The sequence below is a fragment of the Idiotropiscis lumnitzeri genome, chromosome 2, assembly GCF_059441095.1.
Source record: "Idiotropiscis lumnitzeri isolate Australia: NSW breed Sydney's pygmy pipehorse chromosome 2, RoL_Ilum_1.0, whole genome shotgun sequence".
NCBI classification, from domain to species: Eukaryota; Metazoa; Chordata; class Actinopteri; order Syngnathiformes; family Syngnathidae; genus Idiotropiscis; species Idiotropiscis lumnitzeri.
The window spans coordinates 19,810,953-19,834,148 of NC_142392.1; the positions used below are offsets into that span (position 1 = coordinate 19,810,953).

General features: G+C 41.0%; 1 pseudogene; it reads left to right on the forward strand.

Moving 5' to 3' along the window:
• LOC148341907 (uncharacterized) overlaps nt 1-23,196 on the forward strand; it is a 58,906-nt pseudogene that overhangs the window by 16,914 nt on the left and 18,796 nt on the right.

The following is a 23,196-nucleotide window of genomic DNA, read 5'->3' on the forward strand; positions in this document are numbered from 1 at the left end:
TTGGGAGGTTTACATCGTAGGACGTAATTTTGTGAAATGCCCCCATGGTTTGGTCCAAATCGGGGTTGCACGCATTGCTCCGTATGCGGCAGGCACAAGTCAAGGTAGCACGGTAGAAACAATATAAGTCAAAGTCGCCGCAGGAGCTTTGACTTGTCCAAACCAAATGTGTGTTTGTCTTTTTGTGTCCTGCAGACGTCTGTGAAAACGATCTCTGTTCTGTGAAAGAGGAGCCAAACTTGACTCACATCAAAAAGGAGGAGGAAGAGGAGGAGATCAACAAGTCACCACTGAATGTTGTCCATATAAAGACTGAAAAGGAAAACAAGGATGAGAGTGAGGACAACAGAGGGGCGGAGCCTCCAAGCAGCAGCTCAAGTCATCACGTAACAACAGAAGGTGATGAAGACCACTGGGGGCCATCACAAGCACATAATGAGGACACATTATCAGGCGCTCGTGACTATGAGGATGATGATAATGAGCAAACTAAAGGTGAAAGGGCATGTCACACTGACTCATTCACTTCAAAGCTGTCTTTAAAAGGGCACAGAAAAACACGGAGTGGTGAAAAACCTTTTTCCTGCTCAGTTTGTGGCAAAAGCTTCTCTCGAAAGGCAAATTTAGTAAGGCACACAAGAATGCACAGTGGTGAAAAACCTTTTTCTTGCTCTGTTTGTGGAAAATGCTTCTCTCAAAAGGCAGGTTTAACATATCACACAAGAACACACAGTGGTGAAAAACCTTTTTCTTGCTCGGTTTGTGGCAAAAGTTTCTCTGACAAGTCTATTTTAACAAGGCACACAAGAACACACAGTGGTGAAAAACCTTTTTCTTGCTCGGTTTGTGGAAAATGCTTCTCTCAAAAGGCAGGTTTAACATATCACACAAGAACACACAGTGGTGAAAAACCTTTTTCTTGCTCGGTTTGTGGCAAAAGTTTCTCTGACAAGTCTATTTTAACAAGGCACACAAGAACTCACAGTGGTGAAAAACCTTTTTCTTGCTCGGTTTGTGGAAAATGCTTCTCTCAAAAGGCAGGTTTAACATATCACACAAGAACACACAGTGGTGAAAAACCTTTTTCTTGCTCGGTTTGTGGCAAAAGTTTCTCTGACAAGTCTATTTTAACAAGGCACACAAGAACACACAGTGGTGAAAAACCTTTTTCTTGCTCGGTTTGTGGAAAATGCTTCTCTCAAAAGGCAGGTTTAACATATCACACAAGAACACACAGTGGTGAAAAACCTTTTTCTTGCTCGGTTTGTGGCAAAAGTTTCTCTGACAAGTTTATTTTAACAAGGCACACAAGAACTCACAGTGGTGAAAAACCTTTTTCTTGCTCGGTTTGTGGAAAATGCTTCTCTCAAAAGGCAGGTTTAACATATCACACAAGAACACACAGTGGTGAAAAACCTTTTTCTTGCTCGGTTTGTGGAAAATGCTTCTCTCAAAAGGCAGGTTTAACATATCACACAAGAACACACAGTGGTGAAAAACCTTTTTCTTGCTCGGTTTGTGGAAAATGCTTCTCTCAAAAGGCAGGTTTAACATATCACACAAGATCACACACTGGAGAAAAACCTTTTTCCTGCTCAGTTTGTGGAAAATGCTTCTCGAAAAAGACATATTTAACAGAACACACAGTGGTGAAAAACCTTTTTCCTGCTCAGTTTGTGCCAAGAGGTTCTCTCGAAAGTCGTATTTACGAAGCCACACAAGAACACACAGTGGAGACAAGCCATTCAGTTGCAGCGTTCGTTCTAAAAAAATTGTCACTAAACAGGGAGCTGAGAGACACGATTGTGCTGGCGAGAATTGCAGCGATCCTTGAAGATTAAAAAAAGACCAAAAAAAATGAAAGAACCGACTCTTTGTGGTAAGATGTAAATGTGATTTTCAATAAAATATGATGAAATTGAATTTTGCAAAGCTCTTTTATTGAGATCAGTGCCAGAAGAACCACTGTCTGAGTGGTGATGATTTTTTTGTGTGTTTACTTCAAACATGTAAATAAAATTTATTGCTTTTGCCTGGTACAACATTTTTTAACATTATGCTTTTCAGTTGTCTTTTTAATCGTACTTAATGGAAAAGGTGTGAGAAGAAACGGTGCTTATGAAATCGTTGCCTTCCACAATCATCAATAAAATCACTTGTTCCACTTGCTCAACTGGCCTTCGTTACGCTGTGAAAAGGTGAAAAACAGAACTCGAAGTTGAACTATAAAAAGAACCAGAAAGAGAAACACGAATAGTCTCGGTTTCTCTTTCTAGGTTGAGCTCTATCAAGTGTTTGGGGTTTGTTGCTAAGCAGAATCTCACTTCGGAAAAAAACTATCATTTTGTCAAATATACAAAATACTTTTTTCATGCTATATTATATTTTTTATACTTTGGATTGCTTATATAATGCAATCGGGAAATATTGAAATGTAAAATTAGCAACGGCATACAGACTTAATGCAATTAATAAGAAATATAGAAACATTTTATAAATATTGAACACATTGAGAAGAGTTAATCTTGAAATAAATATTGAAATGTAAAAAATACTTAGGTATTAAATTAATTCAATAACCCGACCCCGGATGAACGGCAGAAAATGGCTGGATGGATGGAATAGTTTAAATTGCATACATATTCAAATGAACAAATTTGTTCAGAAATATTCAAGAGTGAAATAAAAAGGTTTAAATTAATATTGATATAATTTAACCTTAAAATAATTGAATAAATATTGTCGTATTATATATAAGCAAGCTTAAATATACATTGAAATAAATAAAAAAAAAGTCATGTATTTTTAAATGGCCTAATTTAGATATGGGAAGTAATTCTCTTTATGAAACTATGAAGGGACTGGAGCTCACAGAAGTGACCAGTCTTGGTTCTGAAGTTCCGATGTAACCAGATACTGCCCTGAGAGAAAATAGGCCTGAGCATTGTTTATGGTGGGGGCAATTCTCTCGCCAGGTCAGTGACCTTCTAGGGCAGGGGTGGCCGAGCCGCATGCGGCTCTTTGGCTGATTTCATGCGGCTCTTTAAGCGAACCTGCCCATAGCAAAACTAATTGCAATAGCCACGGATGGAGCGCCGGCCATGATCGGATCCGTGAACGGGCTTGTGGGGCTATGTAAAACTGATCAAACATTTCCCGACTTTTGGAATTTCCATTGCATCATCCACAGGGAGCAACTCGTGTCTAAATCATTGAATTCAGACAACGTCATGAAGCCTGTGATGGAAATCGTGAACTACATCCGTACACACGCGCTTAACCACAGGCAATTCAGGAGTCTCATCGCTGAGCTGGACCAAGGGCTTCCAGGTGACCTGCCGCTGCACTGCACTGTGAGGTGGCTGTCAAAAGGCAAAGTGCTCTCTCGCTTCTTTGAGCTTTTGGATGCCGCAAAACTGTTCATGGAAGAGAAGGGCAAGGACTATCCCGAGCTCTTGGACCTCGAGTGGATTATGGATCTGGCATTTTTGGTCGACATGCTGTGTCACTTGGACAGACTGAACCTGACCCTGCAAGGCAAGTTAAAAATGCTGCCTGACCTCGTGCAATGTGTGTTTGCGTTTATCAACAAACTGAAACTGTTCAAGACGCAAATTCAAAAGAAAGATTTAACGCATTTTCCCACTCTGCTAAAAGCCAGTGAACATGTCACCAGTGCCGCCCTGAAAAAGAAAAGAGACAGATATGCAACGCTGATTGAAAACTTGCACGAAAGCTTTGTGACCCGGTTCCGTGATCTACAACTGAAAAGACCACAGATTACGTTCCTTGTCGACACATTTAATGCGGAGATGGACTGTTTGAAAATCCCGCTCGTCACAGATGAGGCTGCGGCGGAGTTGGAGATGATCGATCTTTGTGAGGAGGATCAACTGAAAGCTGTTTTCAGGGAAGGGACCATTGAGTTCTGGAAACGTGTGCCAATGGAAAAATACCCCAACATCAAACGGGCTGTGCTAAAGATCCTGTCGATGTTTGGGTCAACGTACGTCTGCGAGTCTGTGTTTTCCACCCAGAAACATGTGAAATCAAAGCATCGATCTGTTTTGACTGACACTCATGTGAAAGAGTTGCTTCGAGTGGCAACAACGGAATACAAGCCAGATTTGAGGAGGATTGTTCAGGACAAGGAATGCCAGAAGTCCCACTAAGCAGCATAGTAAGAGAAAAATGTCATTGAAAATTGTTATATTTTTGTTTGTGGACTTGCTTGAACTGAGAGTTTATGTGTGTGTGAGACAGTGCACACAATGTTAACTGTTGAAAAAAATAACTGTCATTATCTTGCTGTGGGTCATTTTCAATAAATCTGGCTGAGCAGAGGCCTGTGTGTGTCTCTCTCTGTGTGTGCGCGCACACACACATGATGCATGGAATGATGTTCATGTGTGCCCATGTATGATGTGGCTCTTTGCAGTAACACAGTAAAAAAAGTGGCTCTTAGTCTCTGACTGGTTGGCCACCCCTGATCTAGACAGTGGCATCCTCACAGGCATTGCCCCCAGAAACAATTTTCCAACGTATACATTTAGTTTTGCCGATAATCACCACAATCCAGATGTGTTTGTTTGCAATAATGTCCTAATGATATCCAGCTAATATGGCACAATGTTTGAATTTGGCTTTGCAAGATGGGCAAATTATTCCTGAATTAGAGAAAATTTAGTTCACTGAGTTCAAATATCTAACTGTCTAGAGATTATAAATTAAGGCCTGAGCTAACGCTCCAATTTTTACCGTTTTTTGGCAAATCTTTAAAGCAAACCAAATGAAATAGTAACCATTTATGATAAAAAAATAAATAAATAAATAAAAATCCCAAACTATAATAACGCAGATACCAAATTAAACCTTTCTTTTTACGGGAAGAATAGGTGCTCTCCAAGATGTAGACAGCTCCAAGACCGCTGCAGTCTTCACCTCCTATTGTCTCCCGAATGCCTCCCTCCACCTCCAGGCTGTGCCAACTCTGATTCTGTCAACTGGGCGAGGGTGTAGAGACAGTAAAACAATTGGGGGAGCTGTGGAGCAGAGCCCAAAATCAGTCGGGCCCCATGTCCACAACCCCTCCGGCAGAGACGCACACAGAGCGACCTCTCCCGAGTGACCCGTTTCGTGAAATTTTGAAATTTAGTCACGTTCCCAAAACCGAAGAATTTGTAGTGGGTGTTGAAATATGATATCCTGATAGTGACGCGGAGTATTCAACATTCATAATAGACGTCTGAACCCAGCCAACCGCCTCGACACACCGCTTTACCATGGGGCCTAGATCTTTAGTATGAAGACGCGCATCAATAGTCAATGTGATTTGTGGCTCAGCGAAAGTAAACAATTCATACCAATTCCGCTGCTCAGGGACAAGGCACGCATGCGAGGCAACGCCGGTAGACAAATATATAATTCTAATGCAAGATGTACTCATGACTAAATTTGGATGAATGCATTTTGATAAACCAAATCATGTGTGCGATCATATGTACAGTGTACAATGTACTGGGTCAATTGGTGAATGGGTGGAGGTTGGATCAGGAACAGGGCATACCCACCGCGGGAGGATGGAGAACCAGGTTTCAGAGCTGCCCTCAGATGTTTCAGTTCAGCCAGTGGAATGGAGGAGAGCACCACATATGCTCCGCGGCCCCCTGTCATGGAATGGGGTACCAGCGAGTTGGTGTCAAGAGTGCGTTGGGAGTGGGTAACGGTGGCGCCCCCTGCGCTGGTTGAGCTCTGGGCGACAGAAATGGCACCGGACCAGAAGATGGCACATTCCAGAAAGTGGCTCGGTATGGACAGTTCATCACCCAGTGACCCCGCAGCAAGAGCACACGCCACTCACAACCCCCGTCTATAACCACCCCTACCTCTGTGACCGCAATCCCGACCTCGTTGACCGGCCGGGTACGGACAGCCAATCTGCTGTGGTGCCGCGTCACCCGAACCTTGCCTAGGAGCAGCAGAAGCGGAAGGCGCAGGTGCAAAGGGAGCTGCATGCATTAGCTGCCCCACCCCTTTTTTTCATTTTTTTTATTTTATAATTTTTAGCCCTCTTGGCCACCTGAACCTGCAAGTACAACAATTTTTAGTAACACTCCTTAATCCAATCCCACATTTTCCTTTTCTGATGTCGTGCAAAATGATGTAAAAAAAAATGTGTTCTCCTGAGACTGATTAGCATTTTTTCATTGATGGACTGTTTCACATGATGTCCGTAACCGGAAGGACACGCCCTAAGGACGGCCAACTGGAACAGCTGCGGAATGACGACATTATTGGACGGGTCACTGCCGGAAGTCTCACTCCATTCACGTCTCGCCCTGGCCACATAGACCAGGCCTGTCTCCTCCCCTTCCCCACCTGAAAGATACAGCAACATCGGCCCCAACGGGGCCAGAAATATCTGATGCACGGCACGGCCAATCTCACCTGAGGTGTCCCCATTCAGCCGGTGACCGTCATGCTGGTCTGTAGGTCTGGCCTCGGCCTCAAGTGAGGACAGTTCCTGACAAGTAAATTTTGTCCCGCATGTAACTCTGTAATCCCCTCTACGAAGAACCTACCCTTGCGTTAAGTGAGTAATTTTCATAAAAACAGCGCCACCGCCCACTTAACTGAAATTAACCTCAAGTATCACCGCTGTGGTGCCGTATATTATGGAAAAGTCTTAACAATACAACAAAATTCTGCTCTATCCTGGACTGGGTGTGTGTTATCTATTCGTGCACCCAATGTGAATATTAAAACTGCGGAGCACATGAGCAGGCTAAAGCAACAACTATATCTTAATCTGTTTTCATGGAACCTAACTTAGAATATCTTATATCTCCCTCCTTGTTGAGGAGAAACTCCGGGATGGGCGTGATGCGGCGCTATTTGAAGCGTTCTCCGACCTTCTGGTCACACAGGTCACATGTCACCTAGAACCTGTGGAGAGAACTGGAGGAGGAGTGGCAATTGCTAACGAGAAGGGGTAATTACCTCCATTCTGAAACTTTCAGTTTTGCATAAATTTTGTGTAATAATGTCAATCAATCATTCACTTGATGCTTGAATTTGATTAGTCCAATCTGTCTCCAATAACAATTTGAAAATCAGTACTTGGGAGTGCAATAGGGATCCAGGTTGATCAGACCTGTCCGCCCATTGCATCCTAAGTACTGTAAGGGCTTGCCGGTGCCCTTCATCAGGTTTCTTTCCTGAGGCCCGTCCCTTAAACATTCACTCAAACCACTTAGACATACAAACACTTTTTCTGTCAGACTTTCATTTACCAAAAAGATACTTTCCAATTCCACACAGAGACCCCTCCCTCGGCGCTAATTTAGCCAGCATATGCCAAAGTTTACCACTGTGCGTTTGTGGATTTTCCCATTCAGTCTCCATGAAATCGTTTCTCCTGTTCCTCCTGGACTCAGCTGACGATCCTGCACCTGTGACGTCAAACAGCTCATAGAAGCGGATTTTAGTCTGGTATTTCTGGAATGCTGTCTTGTCCCTTAAAAGTTGTCATGTCAGGGCTGGTGTCGCATCGTCATAAAACATCTGTCGTCCACCTTTGTTACATTTGATACACATCAGTTAATAAATCAGCTGCCGAACTATTTAATCCAACTTTATACTTGGCAAACCTCTCATCAATTGCTAGACATCTCCTGTTCTAAAGACTTTCTTTAAACATGATCATAAAATGTTTCAATTAAAACCTATCCCAAAAACCTAATCCTTTTGTGTCATGGTCCGTTTTGTCCTGTCATGTTTTTGTTTTGTGTTTGCCCAGCTGGAGTGGGGGCGTTTCCTTCCAGCGCTTGTTCCTGTTCATGTCGTCATGGCTGGAGAGACGCGCCCACCAGCCACGCACCTGTCACTCGTCAAGTCATTGATTACTGCACTATTTATACACTCCACGCTGACTACTCAGCGTCGGAATATTCCTCTTGCTCATGTCCCAAGTTGTGAATTCTAGAGACCTCGTTATTGCATTCCGCGTACCTTGTTCCCGTTCATTGTTTGTGTTTCCGTTTTCATTTATTGATCTTCTCGGTTGAGCTCAATTGGTTTTCCTTGCCCTTCTGCGGTAAGCGATTTTTGTTCATTTTGTTCCTTGCCTTTTGCAAACCTTTTTCGTTCCCGTCGTTATTCCCCTGGTGTCAGTTTTTCCACCAGCGTCTTTCGTTGCACTTTGTCGGTATTGCGTATGATTATATATCTTATATATATTGTCCGCACCCCAGCCACGCCTCCCCATCTCCAACCCTCACAAACAGCTACCGTCCATCGGCCACTCGACCCCCATCTTTCAAACCTCATATCTGCAACTCCCCCTGCTCATCCAACTGCTCCCACCACTTTCCCCACACTCTTCACCCTGCTTGCTTTGACTTTTTTCTTTCAATTTCCTCATCAACTCAGAGTTCCCAATAGTCACATTTCGTACATCCGCGAGACACATGCTCAATGAAGCCTTTGTGTTTCGGTTTCATATACTTTTTATCTCAAGTAATTTCATCGCCAATCCTCTCCTGTAATTTAATTGCTAATCATCCCCTGAAATTTTTATAACAACCATAATTTTACATTCCCACCATTTCCCCATTTTTAATCAACTACGACTCAAGCAGTGTGGAACTCTCATCGGAGCAAGGTCCATCCTATCACAAATTTTTCCGTTTTTTTGGATTCTCCTCTCTGTACTACCAAAATATCCACAACTTCATTATTTATCCACTCCAACCAATCAGGCAGTTTTATCTTATCACCGTTAGGTTTCCCCCTGTTCTGCTTCAGGGTTGCATTCACTCACACTTGAACTTTCACACGATATATTGTAAGCACCACACGTTACTTTAAGCATGTTTTGTTGTGAGTGTGGGACGCAAACCCCACTCTCTCCTTTTTATCATCACTCACCAGACATTAACACTCTACTTTCTCTTACACCCCCTAACATTAAACCAATTGAGTATCATAAGACATAGACCCGAGAATTATAAACATGAGACACAACAACCCAGTAGAACGCAGCACAGCAAGGGCCACAAATTGCCACGGGACACACACAACGTATAGGCAGTTAGACAATTACACAACAACGTCACAATTAACACACAGACAACAGCACAAACACAGAACAGAGCTAGTGAACCACATTGGAACACCGCGAAAGCAAGAAACTGTCAACAATATCGGAACACCTTAAAATCTATTCTATATTCCAGCAACCGGAACGCTCCACGCCTCGGTCAACCACGTATACCGTGACTGCCCGCTCTTTTACCGTGACTGCGCACGCTTTATTGAGGTTGCAGTGCGACCATCAGCTCGTCAGCTGTGCACTTCCCTCCACCGTGTATGCCTCTGCAGCGACAGATAATGGCGGTCCGAAAGTTCGAATCTTTCCCAGCCTCAGGCCACTTATATACTATACTATACTAACTATACTGAGCGTCACTTTATTGGGATCGCCGTGCACACGTTCTGCTAGTCAGCTGTGCATCCCCTTCTTCGACTGCCAGAGCAGGAGTCCCCCTTTTTGACTCCGGGTGCTAATTTCTGTTGCCGGCCGACAACAGTAGCCCCCTACTTATTTCACCTGCGTACGCTTCCAATATTACTAGTAATCCATGCGCAATCTACATTCTATACAAAGCATTCCTGAAGTCCAGAAACAATATATCCAGAAACACTGACAAAATTTAACGGTCTAATAATCGGCCACGTCTTTCCACTCTACAATATAGCAAATCAGGAGACTTTGAATAAACAGGCTCTCCCCTACCTTTGTTCTGATTGTCCAGGCCTGGAATATTGTAGAGTGTGAAGTACAAGCCGCAAGGACTCCCTTTTTGAGAAAATCACGTCGGGGTCACCAAAAATGTTGGAGTTGAGCCACAGAGAAAACGAGAAATATTTCGAAAATGAACCTGAAAATCCAAACTTACTCCAATGCGTGTTCGTTTTTTTTGTACTCATGAAGAAAAGGGTCAAATAAAGACTCAACAACAACTGATTAGAGTTCCGATATTTAAGTTTCTTCGATTTCTGGAGTTCAGGAAATAGTATCTGGGCGGCTTTTTCTTAATCTGACGAGAAACTGTACTCAGACGAGCACAATCGAAAAATGTCGCGCTGATCTCAGCCCAGCCTGACATTTTATAGGAGGTTTCCTATGTCAAGGGTCATGTAGGTTGAATCGGTCGTCCTTGCTCCTTCCCCCAGCCCGTCCACGTTCCACGTCCAAGGCTGACCTTCTCAGGCAGGCGGCAATCTCTCCGTCTCTCCTGCTCACATTCCCCTGTCATCTCGTCAGTGTACAGATTGTGTGGTGTATGTTTTCACAGATCAAATTATGTATTTTTGGTGTTCTTGATAGCGTCCCTGTGACGTCCTCCCCGGCCCAACTTTATATGTTTGTATCTTCTATGGCCTATGTGGAGAATGTGTTTTGTCGTATTTGTCCATGAAGTGCGATCTGGTTTGTCATCAGTTTGACCTGAGCAGACTGAATCTGTTTGTTCTGAATGAGAGTGTGGGTCATGAAAATACTGTGTGTGCAAGTTTGAGGTCTTACATTTAAACGAAGTCATATAAATTTAGCATATGAATACATCAGTAAACACCATGACTACAATCCCAGTCAATCTTATCTATGCACTGTACTTCTACTTTCATTTGATAAATGCTTTTTGTTTAATCAATGTCGAACATATTCAGTAAATCTGAACCTGCTAAATTAAATAATTGAACTTTTGTCCCGTAAGTGTTTAAAATAATGCCAGCAATCGTAATATAATCCTTCACTATTAATTACATAACGCCTACAATAAAGCATAACTTTAACTCTATTGATGAAAGTAAAGTTTAATTTAGGCTATTAAGTAACTCAGTGTTGGGCCTTCAAGGCCTTCTCTGCTGGCCAAACATAATCAATAATAAAAAAAAAATCATAATCGGCGCATTGGTGTCATATTATAGCTGAGCGTTGTATTTTTAGGTGAGGGTTTTGAATCCAATTGGAATTCCGCTCGCTCGTGTTGCTGGGCAGGTTTCACAATACGAGGAGCACGCATTATTCGTTCCGAGGCCTTAAGATGCAATTGTGCAAGCGTCTCTTCTGTCAAAGTCAATGAGCTTTCATATTTGTTCGACGGTTGCGATAGCCAATCAGATCACGAGTTGGTTACAGTGAGCCTTTTCGCTGGCCTTATGCTGAGGGTGATGAACGCGTTTTATGATTGGATACTCACTCGTGAGGGGGCGGCGCTATGCCGAATCAACACACCCAAAAGTCGTAATTGGCGGCCGTTGGAAAATCTAAAATATATTCTTGCTTTTTTTTAAACCACAATGGCCAAAGGAGGGAAAAGCATGGATTTAATGTTAGATACACTTGCAAGGACATTTTCAAGTCGGACCTTTCAAGAGAAGCTATATCGTCCAACACTCACTCAGTGGTGCGTAAGTGTGTTTCTGGATATTATTTGTCCAGCCGTGGTGTCATAAATGATGGTATTTTGATGGGGATTTATTCAAGTAGAACAACGTAGAAATTCCCTGAAGGCACAGGTGTGAAATGCACAGAAGTAACTTAAAAATTAAAAGTAAAAAAATTACGATTGTTTAAGAATGTGCAAGCAAGAACTCAATCTGATCGAAATGTTGTGCTTTGACGAATGTTGATAAATAATATTTTCCAGGAGGTATTTATTTCTTTGTTGTTTATTCATTCAATTCTATACTTATTTCAATATTTGAGTATTGTTTTTCTTTCAATATGTTGTATATTTTGTCTTTGAAGTGTGGGTCCTTGCTGCCTTCCGGAGAGGCAGCCGAGCCAGGCTGGATTGGTGATGGAAAAGAACTGGTTCGAAAAAGATTTTATTCTCGTCACATGCTGATGTCAAAAGAAGTCTCCCCAAAAACGTGCGAGCCCCCTCTCAGCATTCCCTTCTTATAGGGAATACCCAAATAGGACGTGAATATCTAATTTTCCCTTGTTGCATATGCATTCCCATCCCGCTCGTCTTTGGGATTTCCGTCCAAAAGTCCCCCAGAGGGAGAGCAGATGCGTCTCCCCGTTGATACGACCAGTCTACTCGTGACCACCTTAAATTACTTCCATACCCTGGAAGGTCACTGACCTGGCGAGAGAATTGCCCCCACCATAAACAATGCTCAGGCCTATTTTCTCTCAGGGCAGTTTCTGGTTACATCGGAACTTCAGAACCAAGACTGGTCACGACTGTGAGCTCCAGTCCCTTCATAGTTTCATAAAGAGAATTACTTCCCATATCTAAATTAGGCCATTTAAAAATACATGACTTTTTTTTTTTATTTATTTCAATGTATATTTAAGCTTGCTGATGTAATACTACAATATTTATTCAATTATTTTAATGTGGAATTATATCAATATTAATTTAAACCTTTTTATTTCACACTTGAATATTTCTGAACATATTTGTTCATTTGAATATGTATGCAATTTAAATCATTCCATCCATCCAGCCATTGTCTGCCGCTCATCCGGGGTCGGGTTATTGAAATAATTTAAAACACAAGTATTTTTTATATTTCAATATTTATTTCAAGATTAACTCTTCTCAATGTGTTCAATATTTATAAAATGTTTCTATATTTCTTATTAATTGCAGTCTGTATGTCGTTGCTAATTTTACATTTCAATATTTCCCGATTTCATTATATAAGCAATCCAAAGTATAAAAAATATAATATAGCATGAAAAAAGTATTTTGTATATTTGACAAAATGATAGTTTTTCCGAAGTGAGATTCTGCTTAGCAACAAACCCCAAACGCTTGATAGAGCTCAACCTAGAAAGAGAAACTGAGACTGCTTGCGTTTCTCTTTCTTGTTCTTTTTAGAGTTCAACTTCGAGTTCAGTTTTTCAGCTTTTCACACAGCGTAATGAAGGCCAGTTGAGCAAGTGGAACAAGTGATTTTATTGATGATTGTGGAAGGAACCAATTTCATAAGCACCGTTTCTTCTCACACCTTTTCCATTAGGTATGATTAAAACGACAACTGAGAAGCATAATGTTAAAAAATGTTATTCCAGGCAAAGGCAATTAATTTCCTTTACATGTTTGATGTAAACACACAAAACAAATCATGATCACTCAGACACATTGCTTCTTCTGGCACAGATCACATTGGCTTAGTGTCAATAAAAGAGGTTTGCAAAATTCAATATATCATATTTTATTCAAAATTTACATCTTACCACAATGAGTCAGTTCCTTCAGTTTTTTGTTTTCTTTTTTTAAGCTTCAAGGATCGCTGCAATTCTCGCCAGCACAATTGTGTCTCTCAGCACCCGTTTTAGAAAAGAATTTTTTAGCACAAACGCTGCAACTGAATGGCTTTTCTCCACTGTGTGTTCTTGTGTGGTTTCGTAAATGCGACTTTTGAGAGAAACTCTTGGCACAAACTGAGCAGGAAAAGGGTTTTTCATCACTGTGTGTTCTTCTATGATTTGTTAAAGTTGATTTTTGAGTGAAACCTTTCCTACAAACTGAGCAGGAAAAAGGTTTTTCACCACTGTGTATTCTTCTATGTTTTATTAAAGGTGACTTTCCAGAGAAGCTTTTGCCACAAACCGAGCAGGAAAAAGGTTTTTCTCCACTGTGTGTTCTTGTGTGCGTTGTTAAATGTGACTTTTGAAAGAAACTTTTGCCACAAACCGAGCAAGAAAAAGGTTTTTCACCACTGTGTGTTCTTGTGTGGCTTGTTAAACGAGACTTGTCAGAGAAACTCTTGCCACAAACTGAGCATGAAAAAGGTTTTTCACCACTGTGTATTCTTCTATGTTTTATTAAAGGTGACTTTAAAGAGAAGCTTTTGCCACAAACCGAGCAGGAAAAAGGTTTTTCTCCACTGTGTGTTCTTGTGTGCGTTGTCAAATGTGACTTTTGAGAGAAACTTTTGCCACAAACCGAGCAAGAAAAAGGTTTTTCACCACTGTGTGTTCTTGTGTGGCTTGTTAAACTAGATTTGTCAGAGTAACTCTTGCCACAAACTGAGCATGAAAAGGGTTTTTCTCCACTGTGCTTTCTTGTGTGATATGTTAAACCTGACTTTTGAGAGAAGCATTTTCCACAAACAGAGCAGGAAAAAGATTTTTCCCCACTGTGTGTTCTTGTGTGAATTATTAAATGAGACCTTCGAGAGAAACTCTTGCCACAAACTGAGCATGAAAAAGGTTTTTCTCCAGTGTGTAATCGTGTATGTTTTTTTAAATATGACTTGAAAGAAAAGCTTTTGCCACAAACTGAGCAAGAAAAAGGTTTTTCTCCACTGTGGGTTCTTGTGTGCCTTACTAAATAAGACTTGAGAGAGAAGCTTTTGCCACAAACCGAGCAGGAAAAAGGGTTTTCACCACTGTGTGTTTTTCTGTACCCTTTTAAAGACAGCTTTGAAGTGAATGAGTCAGTGTGACATGCCCTTTCACCTTTGGATTGCCCATCATCATCATCATCATCATTAGTATCATCATCATTGTCATGAGCATCTGATGTGTCCTCATTATGTACTTGTGATGGCCCCCGGTGGTCTTCATCACCTTCTGTTGTCACGTGATGACTTGAGCTGCTGCTTGGAGGCTCCGCCCCTCTGTTGTCCTCATTCTCATCCTTTTTTTTATCTTCAGTCTTTATAGGGACAACGTTCAGTGGTGACTTGTTGATCTCCTCCTCCTCCTTTTTGATGTGAGTCAAGTCTGGCTCCTCTTTCACAGAACGGAGATCATTTTGTCTGACGTCTGCAGGACACAAAAAGACAAATTTGGTTTGGTCAAGTCAAACCTCAGGTGGCGACTTTGTCTTATATTGTTTTTACCGTGCTACCTTGACTTGTGCCTGCCGCACACGGAGCAATGCGTGCGACCCCGATTTGGACCGGACCATGGGGGCATTTCACAAAATTTCGTCCTACGATGTAAACCTCCCTTTAGCACAGACATGTCCAAAGTCCAAATGCGGCCCGGGGTCAAACTTCATCTGGCCCGCAGCCTCTGTAATAAAATTAATAAATTCTGGCCCGCACATATACAGTGCTTAGTTCGCTCTCTTCTTAATTGCTGTTCCTAATTTACCCACTCTGCGACATCACCCCGGGTGACCTTTACCCCCAATTTCTAAAATGGCGACAATAAACAAAAAAAGGAAAGTTGACTGAGAGCAATATCAGTGCGCAAACAAAGTACGCATTAGATAGGAAGTCTTTGGCTGAAGAGTTCACACGACGCTTTCGGAATTTTGCAGCTATTGAGAAGCATATCCTCTTTTTTCATCACCTTTCTCCGTGGACACAGACAATGTTCCAGCCCAGCTGGAGCTCATTGAGCTGCAGTGTGACGCCGAGAGCCGCAGTCGGCACCGGCAACTTTCTCTCGACAACTTTTACCGACAGATGGATAAAGGCAGGTTTCGAGAGGTTCGAGAGTTTGCTAGAAAAATGCTGAGCTTGTTTGGGTCGACGTATTTGTGTGAAAAGACAGTCTCGGTTATGAACTTAAATCAGAGTCGCGTGAGGACACGGCTCACAGACTCTCACCTTGCGCATCAATACCACTGCCTTTGAGCCAGACCTGGCCTTTGTGCTGCAGTCCAGATCTCAGTATCACCCGTCACATTAATGCAGGCAAGTCATTTGTCATTTAAATAACTGACTTAATTTTGTTTTGTTCAGTCACAAATTTAGACAAGTTGTCGGTTTTCATTCCAGAATAAAATGTTCATTCAACATTTATATTTGATGATATGTCATATATATCAAATTAGTCCTTGCACTTGTGGATAATCATTTCTGTAATTCAAAAATTCTGTGAACATTGAACTCCCATGATGATATAATTCATGTTCAAATATTTGCACTCAAGACTATAATTACTTCTGTTTAAGAAAAAAAGTTAAGCAAATATTCAATTGCATGTGATGTTCATGCTTCAAATGAACCAAAATACATGTTTGATGGTTTAAATGAAAATAAAAAAGCAAATGTGAAACACAGAATCACTTGCTAAAATGTGTTTGAATATATTGTTCTTTATGTAGTTAATGTCAGCCGAGGTCGGCCCTCCCACATTTTACAACATCAAATCCGGCCCCCTTTGCAAAAAGTTTGGACATCCCTGCTTTAGTAGCACAACTGTGATAAAAGAGCATTTAAAAAGGAAGCACGTTGCGGCTGATGCCCGATTTCATTCCTGAATTAGTCACAGACGTTTCTGGAAGCGAGCTGAAGTTAGCACACACAGGCTATTGTGTGCATCTGATGGAACACCTGTTGTGGGACCCTAACTTATTAATGGGGGCCACTGGGGGCCATCGCAACATAATGACATCGATAAAAAAGGAATCCTTCAAGTGAAATATGTTTTCAAGTATTTCATTTTGCATTTATAGATAATTTCATCGTGGGTACTTTTTGCTTACATTATAATCTGGATACCTAAAAGAATTAAAGGGGCCCTGGAATCAGAGTCGCTATTTATTGTATGATTTACGTTTGGGTTTTTTTTTTACCCAAAATGACATTTATCCTGCGAGTAAGTTCCGACATTACCCTTTTTATTTTTATAAAATTTCTGTTTTGAAATAAATTTTAAAACAAAATTACGTTTGAAGAGTAAAAGTTCTTACACATAAGCATTAAGCAACAACACTTTCACTCTGACTTTCATGTTGACATATTTGAATAATGACTGTATACATTAAAGTTATCCAATACATATTCAAATTAGACTAAGATACACCATAATATTATAAGAGTTCCCTGAATTATTTTGTAACTGCAATGATGCTTAACAGCCATAGGGTGTCAGTAATGAGTAACAAAGTAACACAAGACCTCCCACTGTTCCGTCATCATTATCATTTGCATAAATTATCAAGAACTTTGAGTTGCGGGGGAGATGCAAACCACCTGAGCCACAGGAACTTTATTACCAGGAACAAAATGTTCCTGGACTTGTTGCTGGAAAAGGGGGTTGTGACGGTCTCCCTTTTAAAGCCCAGAGTAAACCAAAGATGCAGATGCATTCCTTGCAGCATGCGCTTGTTCACTGATGAGATCCGTGCAACCCTGGATGGATGCATTAAATGTATTTTAAATGATTGGATGGGGTGAATCTACGCACATGTGCACAAAACAGTGCAGAGCCACCGGAGGTTCATTGACTCTCACCCGACGAAGCCAGTACAAAGTTAATAAATAAATAAATAAAACCAATACGTACTTGATTTTAAAAAAAAAAGTTAATATTTTGTGTTTTATCCACTAAAATTGATCAACCGCCATTAATGTTTTTGCCGCAGTGTGCACATATTTTAGATTCAAGCAGAATTCATTCCGTAAGGAATTGGTTGAACAAGATATAAAAAACAGAAAATGTAAAATGTTAAATAATCAGTTAAAATTTTATACTGGGAAAACATGGAGTTCACCCCTCACTATTGGTTATTCTTTGGCATTTATTTTCTGCACTGATTTCATTTGCCAAAAATAAATGTTCAGCAGACCTGCAAGTAAAAGGCAATATTTAAAAATAAAGCGGAAATAACCTTGGACGCATTTCCCCAAACAACTTAATGTTGTGATGCATATTTCTAACGATAGAAAGTCGTTCTATACAAAGCAAATGAGAGTAAAACGGGTACTAACCTGCTTTGAGTGGCACAACACGAGGCTGCTTGCAACCTTCGCCCAGCAGTAGAAGATGTTGCTCGTTCTCTTCTTTTATTCCAGAAAGTTCCTCTTTGTACTTGGGTGTCGTTCTTTCACTCATTTTCAAATGATAACTCCAAAAAATCCGCACTTGATCTCTGCTTGGCGATGAGTCATGTGCCTCTTTTCGTTAGCGGCTAGCTAGCTAACAAGCTAAGCTAACTACGCCGAAAAGCATCAACGCGCGAAGATGAGGTTATCGGGACACAAAGACTTAATGAATTATGTCGTAGTCCTTTAGAGTAGCACTGGACATCCTTTGAGAAAATTACAGTCAGTTCTACACTAAATCAGAAGAATTTAGCGGTGGACTGTTTTTGTTCCGGTGTGGACGGGTCGGTGGATGTGGTCGATGTCTTGCGGAAGCTGCGCGCTTGCTAATGACGTCATGCTTTAAGCGCGTATTTTTCAAATATATTTCTTTGCTTCTGTGTTTGTTTTTACACCTGGCTGTTCTATTTTAATATATATATTTTTTACATAATATTTTATTTCGGTTGATTAAAAAAATTAACAAAATAACTAAATTCACGCCACATTGGTGAGTCATCTCTCGCGTCACTTCCGCCTATGCCCCGAGAAGCCTTTGCTGCTCCAGCAGTGGGACGTTTACGATTCTCTGACCGATGCTGCGGTTCACTCGGGCTGCAAGATTGTTTGAATATAATGTCTGCATATACTAGCAGTGCTTCTCAATTATTTCACGCCGGCCCCTACCAAGAAGAAAAAGATTCGCTCCCCCCCACCACCAATTTTTTTTCCGTCTTTGTATCGTGATGTTAGATTGTCAATAAAATATCCCTTAACTAAGCTAAATTGATAAGAAATATAATTTTGAGAATTATTATTGTGAGGATCTCGAAACTCAGTACTCTGTTGTGCAAATATTGATGAGATGATAAATATTTACTCATACGTTTTTTGTAAAATCTTTATTTCAAAAGCAAACCAAACACATTTATGAATACCAAAATCCATGCGATGCATCTAATTTGAAGTACTTAGCACCTGCCATGTCACTCAGGATTTTTTCACGCTTGGGAATCTGATAATGTTCGTTTTTAATGTTCTCATTCAGATCTTTGGGGTCGAGGCAAACACGTAACTCTGGGGAGTTTCTCTTTTTAACACATGTGATGGAATTTACCCAGTCGGTGGGTTCTTCCACTTTCTCTGACTCTGATCGGTGTCATTCTGCTCAGTTCCTTTTTTAATCTCTCTTTGAGAGGGGCTGGGACTCTTCTCGGGGCATGTACTACAGGTTCAGCATCTTCCTTGAGCTGTATTTTATAAGTGTAAGGTAGCGTCCCTTGTCCTTTGAAGACAGAAAAGTATTTGTTCACTATACTCTTACTACCTTCACTCTGCAACACTTTGTTGATTTGGTAAATTATTTTTATCAATCCAAGATCTTCAGCTGCTTTGTCTCCATGGTTATACTTGTGAGAGTATGTAAATAGTTTGTGTATTTTTAATCATGTTTTTTATACACTATTTGTATCAATGATAATTACACACACACTCACAGACACGCACATCATTGCTTCAGCACACATGCGCACACCCACACGCTTGTTTTAAGTTTCACTTTCCATAGGTTTCGTTTTTCTCTGAATAAAGTCCAGAGGGATGGGCGAAGAAGTCAGTGAGAGTGCGGGAGAGTGAACTGGCAAGACGTCTACTTCACTTCCTGGCTTCTCCTCCCATCGCGATGGAGAAAAGACAAAACCTTCCCTGGTTATTCCTCTGGTTCTCTGCATTTAATTCAGTCTAATGAAGGCGTCAGGACCTTTTAAACCTGACAATACTAGTCTACTCGGCACAATTTTGAACGTTAATTTGTGTTGTCTTCCCTTTGCTGTCACTTTTAGCCTTCAACATCCCTTTGTTTTTATTGGCTGATTGTTGTAAGTTTTCAATTTCACGGCCTTGTCTGTGACTCTTTCCGGTTTCTCTTCAAGTGATTTCAACTCTTTTTCGTTAATTATGTTTACTTTTGCTCCTGTGTAAATTTTAAAAGCAAATAGTGTCCCATTGACAAGCAGTGGTGCAATCCATTTATCTTCTTTTACTGCATTAACAGCTTGCTCTGGGTCTCCTCTAGTTTGTTGTTGCACATCGCTTTCGTCATATGACACGATTTTGATGAAAAAAGTGTCACTTAGGTCATCACTATCATCTGTGTCTTCCTGCACGGTGTGCACTTTCTTCTTGGTGTAGCACATCTTAGCATAGTGATTTTGCTTTTTACACTTAGCACATGTTCTCCCAAATGCAGGACACCGTTTTGGCTCGTGCATTTCTCCACTTTTTACAGCTGAATGGAGCTTGATCATTTTCATTGTTTTTGGTCTTTTTCTTGAATCGCAGTTTACCTTTGCTCGTCACTGCCTTCACGGACTCTGTTTTTTCATAAGATGGTGCTGCTTGGGAAGTTAGCACGTGCTGATTTGCTAGCTCGTTAGCTTGGCAAGTCTTTATTGCATTTTCCAATGTTAGGTCCGCCTCCCTCAACAGCCTCTCTCTTAGTTTCTTTTCGTTAGTCCCGAACACAATCTGATCCCTTATCATCGAGTTCTTCAGATCACCAAAGTTACAAGACTTGGCTTGAATTTTGAGATCGGTGAGGAAATTGTCAAAGGACCAACCGGGCTGTTAGAGTCTTGAACGAAACACGTATCTCTCACAAGTTCCGTTTTTCTTAGCTAGACAGTGTTCATCAAATTTTTGTAGGACCTTTTCATACTTGTCTTTATCTTCGGGTTCATTGAATACCTCGATGGCCTCGGCTCCGGCATTGGTTCGCAAAAGGGCTATTTTTCTTTCGTCCGTTCTGTTTCCGACTCCCACGGCAGCAAGGGAGAGCTGGAATTGTTGCTTGAAAGCCGTACATAATTTCAACAGGAGGTTCTACTGTCAGACCCAAAGTGTATCCTCAACCTGAGCTTCATTCTGTCTTAACTGGGGCCGGTCTGTCATCACTACCAGCAGGTGTACAACGTGAAACTATTCCAACAATACAGAGTGACCAAGCTTCACCAACAACCTGATCGTTTGCTTACAGCACTGGAGAAGCAAAATGAAATTACATCTTCACTTTTCAAACAATCACTTTTGCTGTTACCCTAACGAGATTTGCAAATATTTGATGGAGATCCATTACAATTCCTAAGTTTCATAAGAGCCTTTGAACACAACATCGAAGAAAGAACTCCTAATCACAAGGACTGTTTGTACTACCTCGAGCAATATACCAGAGGCCAGTCCCTGGATCTGGTCCGAAGCTGTCAACATCTGCCACCTTCTCGTGGATTAATTAAAGCGAAGGCTTTGCTACAAGAACATTTTGGAGATCCATTTAAAGTAGCTTCTGCATACATGGACAAGGTACTTTCATGGCCTTTGCTAAAGGGAGAAAATCTCAAGGCCTACAGTTTATTGCTTCGTGAATGCTGTAATTCAACGGGAGATTCTGTAGGTGACCTAAACGTGCCCACCAATATGCAAATTATGGTTAAAAAACTGCCTTACAAGCTTAGAGATAAGTGGAGAAGTGTGGTCTGCCATCTGCAAGAAACGTACCATCGCAGAGCCACATTTCATGACATTGTGGAGTTTGTGGAGAAGCAAGTTAAGATTGCAAGTGATCCTCTCTTTGGAGATATACAAGATTTGCCTGCAACAGGAAAAAGAGTTTAGAGGTGGGACATTTCGGACTGGTACGAAAGCTAAAGGGAGTAGCTTTGCCACTACAATAGCACCTGTGGAAAAGAAAATGGAGCCTGTAAATAAAATGGAGAAGAACTTACCTGTAAAGGCATGCTTGTTTTGTGGAGCTGGACATTCTTAGGATGTTTGCCTTCTATTGGATAAAAAGACGCAAGTCGAAAAGATGTCTTTTTTGAGGGAAAAAGGAATGTGCTTTGGTTGTTTGTGCATTGGGCACAGAAGCAGAGAATGCAAAGGACGTTTGGTGTGTAGAGTATGCAATAAGAAGCACCCTACCTTGTTGCATATTTATTCCCAAACGAAGCAAATAAGTTCAACACTGGCCGATGTTGATTTAGAAAGTGTCAGAGACGGACGGTGCTGTGGTGTCAATTCAATCCAGTGGCTTGACTGGGACCAGTAAACAGGACTATGTGTTATCAATACTACCCGTCCAGGTGAAATCCAAAAGAGGTAACAAAACTTTGTCTTCTGTTGGGTACAGAGGCGCGCAGAACTGTGTTGAGAGGGCTTTTGTACTAGATCTCCTGTGAGGAATAAATCGGCTCCTGTGTGAAGTTGCCGGCTTCCTGGTCGTCTTTCTCTCAAAACGAGCGCGCATAATTGTTGGATGAATGTCGGTCATGTTTGGTTAATCATTAATGGAATCAGATAATTAATTCGAATAATTTGGTAAAAGTTATGCTACAGTCTTAGAGTTAAATTCCAACGGCACCAAGAGAACACAAATAATATACTTGCTTAGGAGGAAAGGTGAACAAATTCAAAATCTTTGACTTAAACTTGTGAAACATTAATGTCTATTCAAGACATGAGAGAGGCAATTAACCTTGAACGCATTTCCCCAAACAACTTAATGTTGTGATGCATATTTTTAACGATAGAAAGTCGTTCTTTACAAAGCAAATGAGAGTAAAACGTGTACAAACCTGCTTCGTGTAGCACAACACGAGGCTGCTTGTAAACCTTTGCCCAGCAGTTGAAGATGTTGCTCGTTCTCTTCTTTTATTCCACAAAGTTCCTCTTTGTACTTGGGTGTCGTTCTTGCACACATTTTCAAACGCCAATCCCAACAAATCCGCACTTGATCTCTGCTTGGCGATAACTCGTGAGCTTCTCTTTGTTCGACGAGACGAATTAAAGATGGCATCGATTTTTAAAGTAGCGCTGAATGGATTTCCTGCGTGAAAACTGCAGTCTGTTCCGCACGAAATCCGAAGAACAGGACACACCCCGCTGTGATATGATTGGCTGCTGGCCATATGGAGCACTGTCACCGCTCACCGACAGATGTCGCCATTTGCGATGCAAATCATTGTTATCTTTTTCCAAACATTGGAAAAACGTACGATTTGAAAAAAGAAAAAACGAAAGATTTAAACCGTATGCATTTGACCAAACATTTTAGTTCCCAAATATGAACTTGAGAGATGTATTGAATTTTACTTTTGTTGCTGGTTTTGTTAAAACATCTGCCACCATGTCGTCGGTTGGACAGTATTCCAAATGTATTTCCCTATTATTATCAGTTGACATGATAAAGTGATACTTTATGTCAACATGTTTGCACCTTTGCCTTTTTACAGGTTTTTTCGCCAGCGACGTTGTTGCGAATTTTAAATTAAAATACGTCACTGTTTTATTATCTAAATATTAGAGTGTTAAAAATGATTTCAGTGTTGATATAAGCACTGAAATATTTCA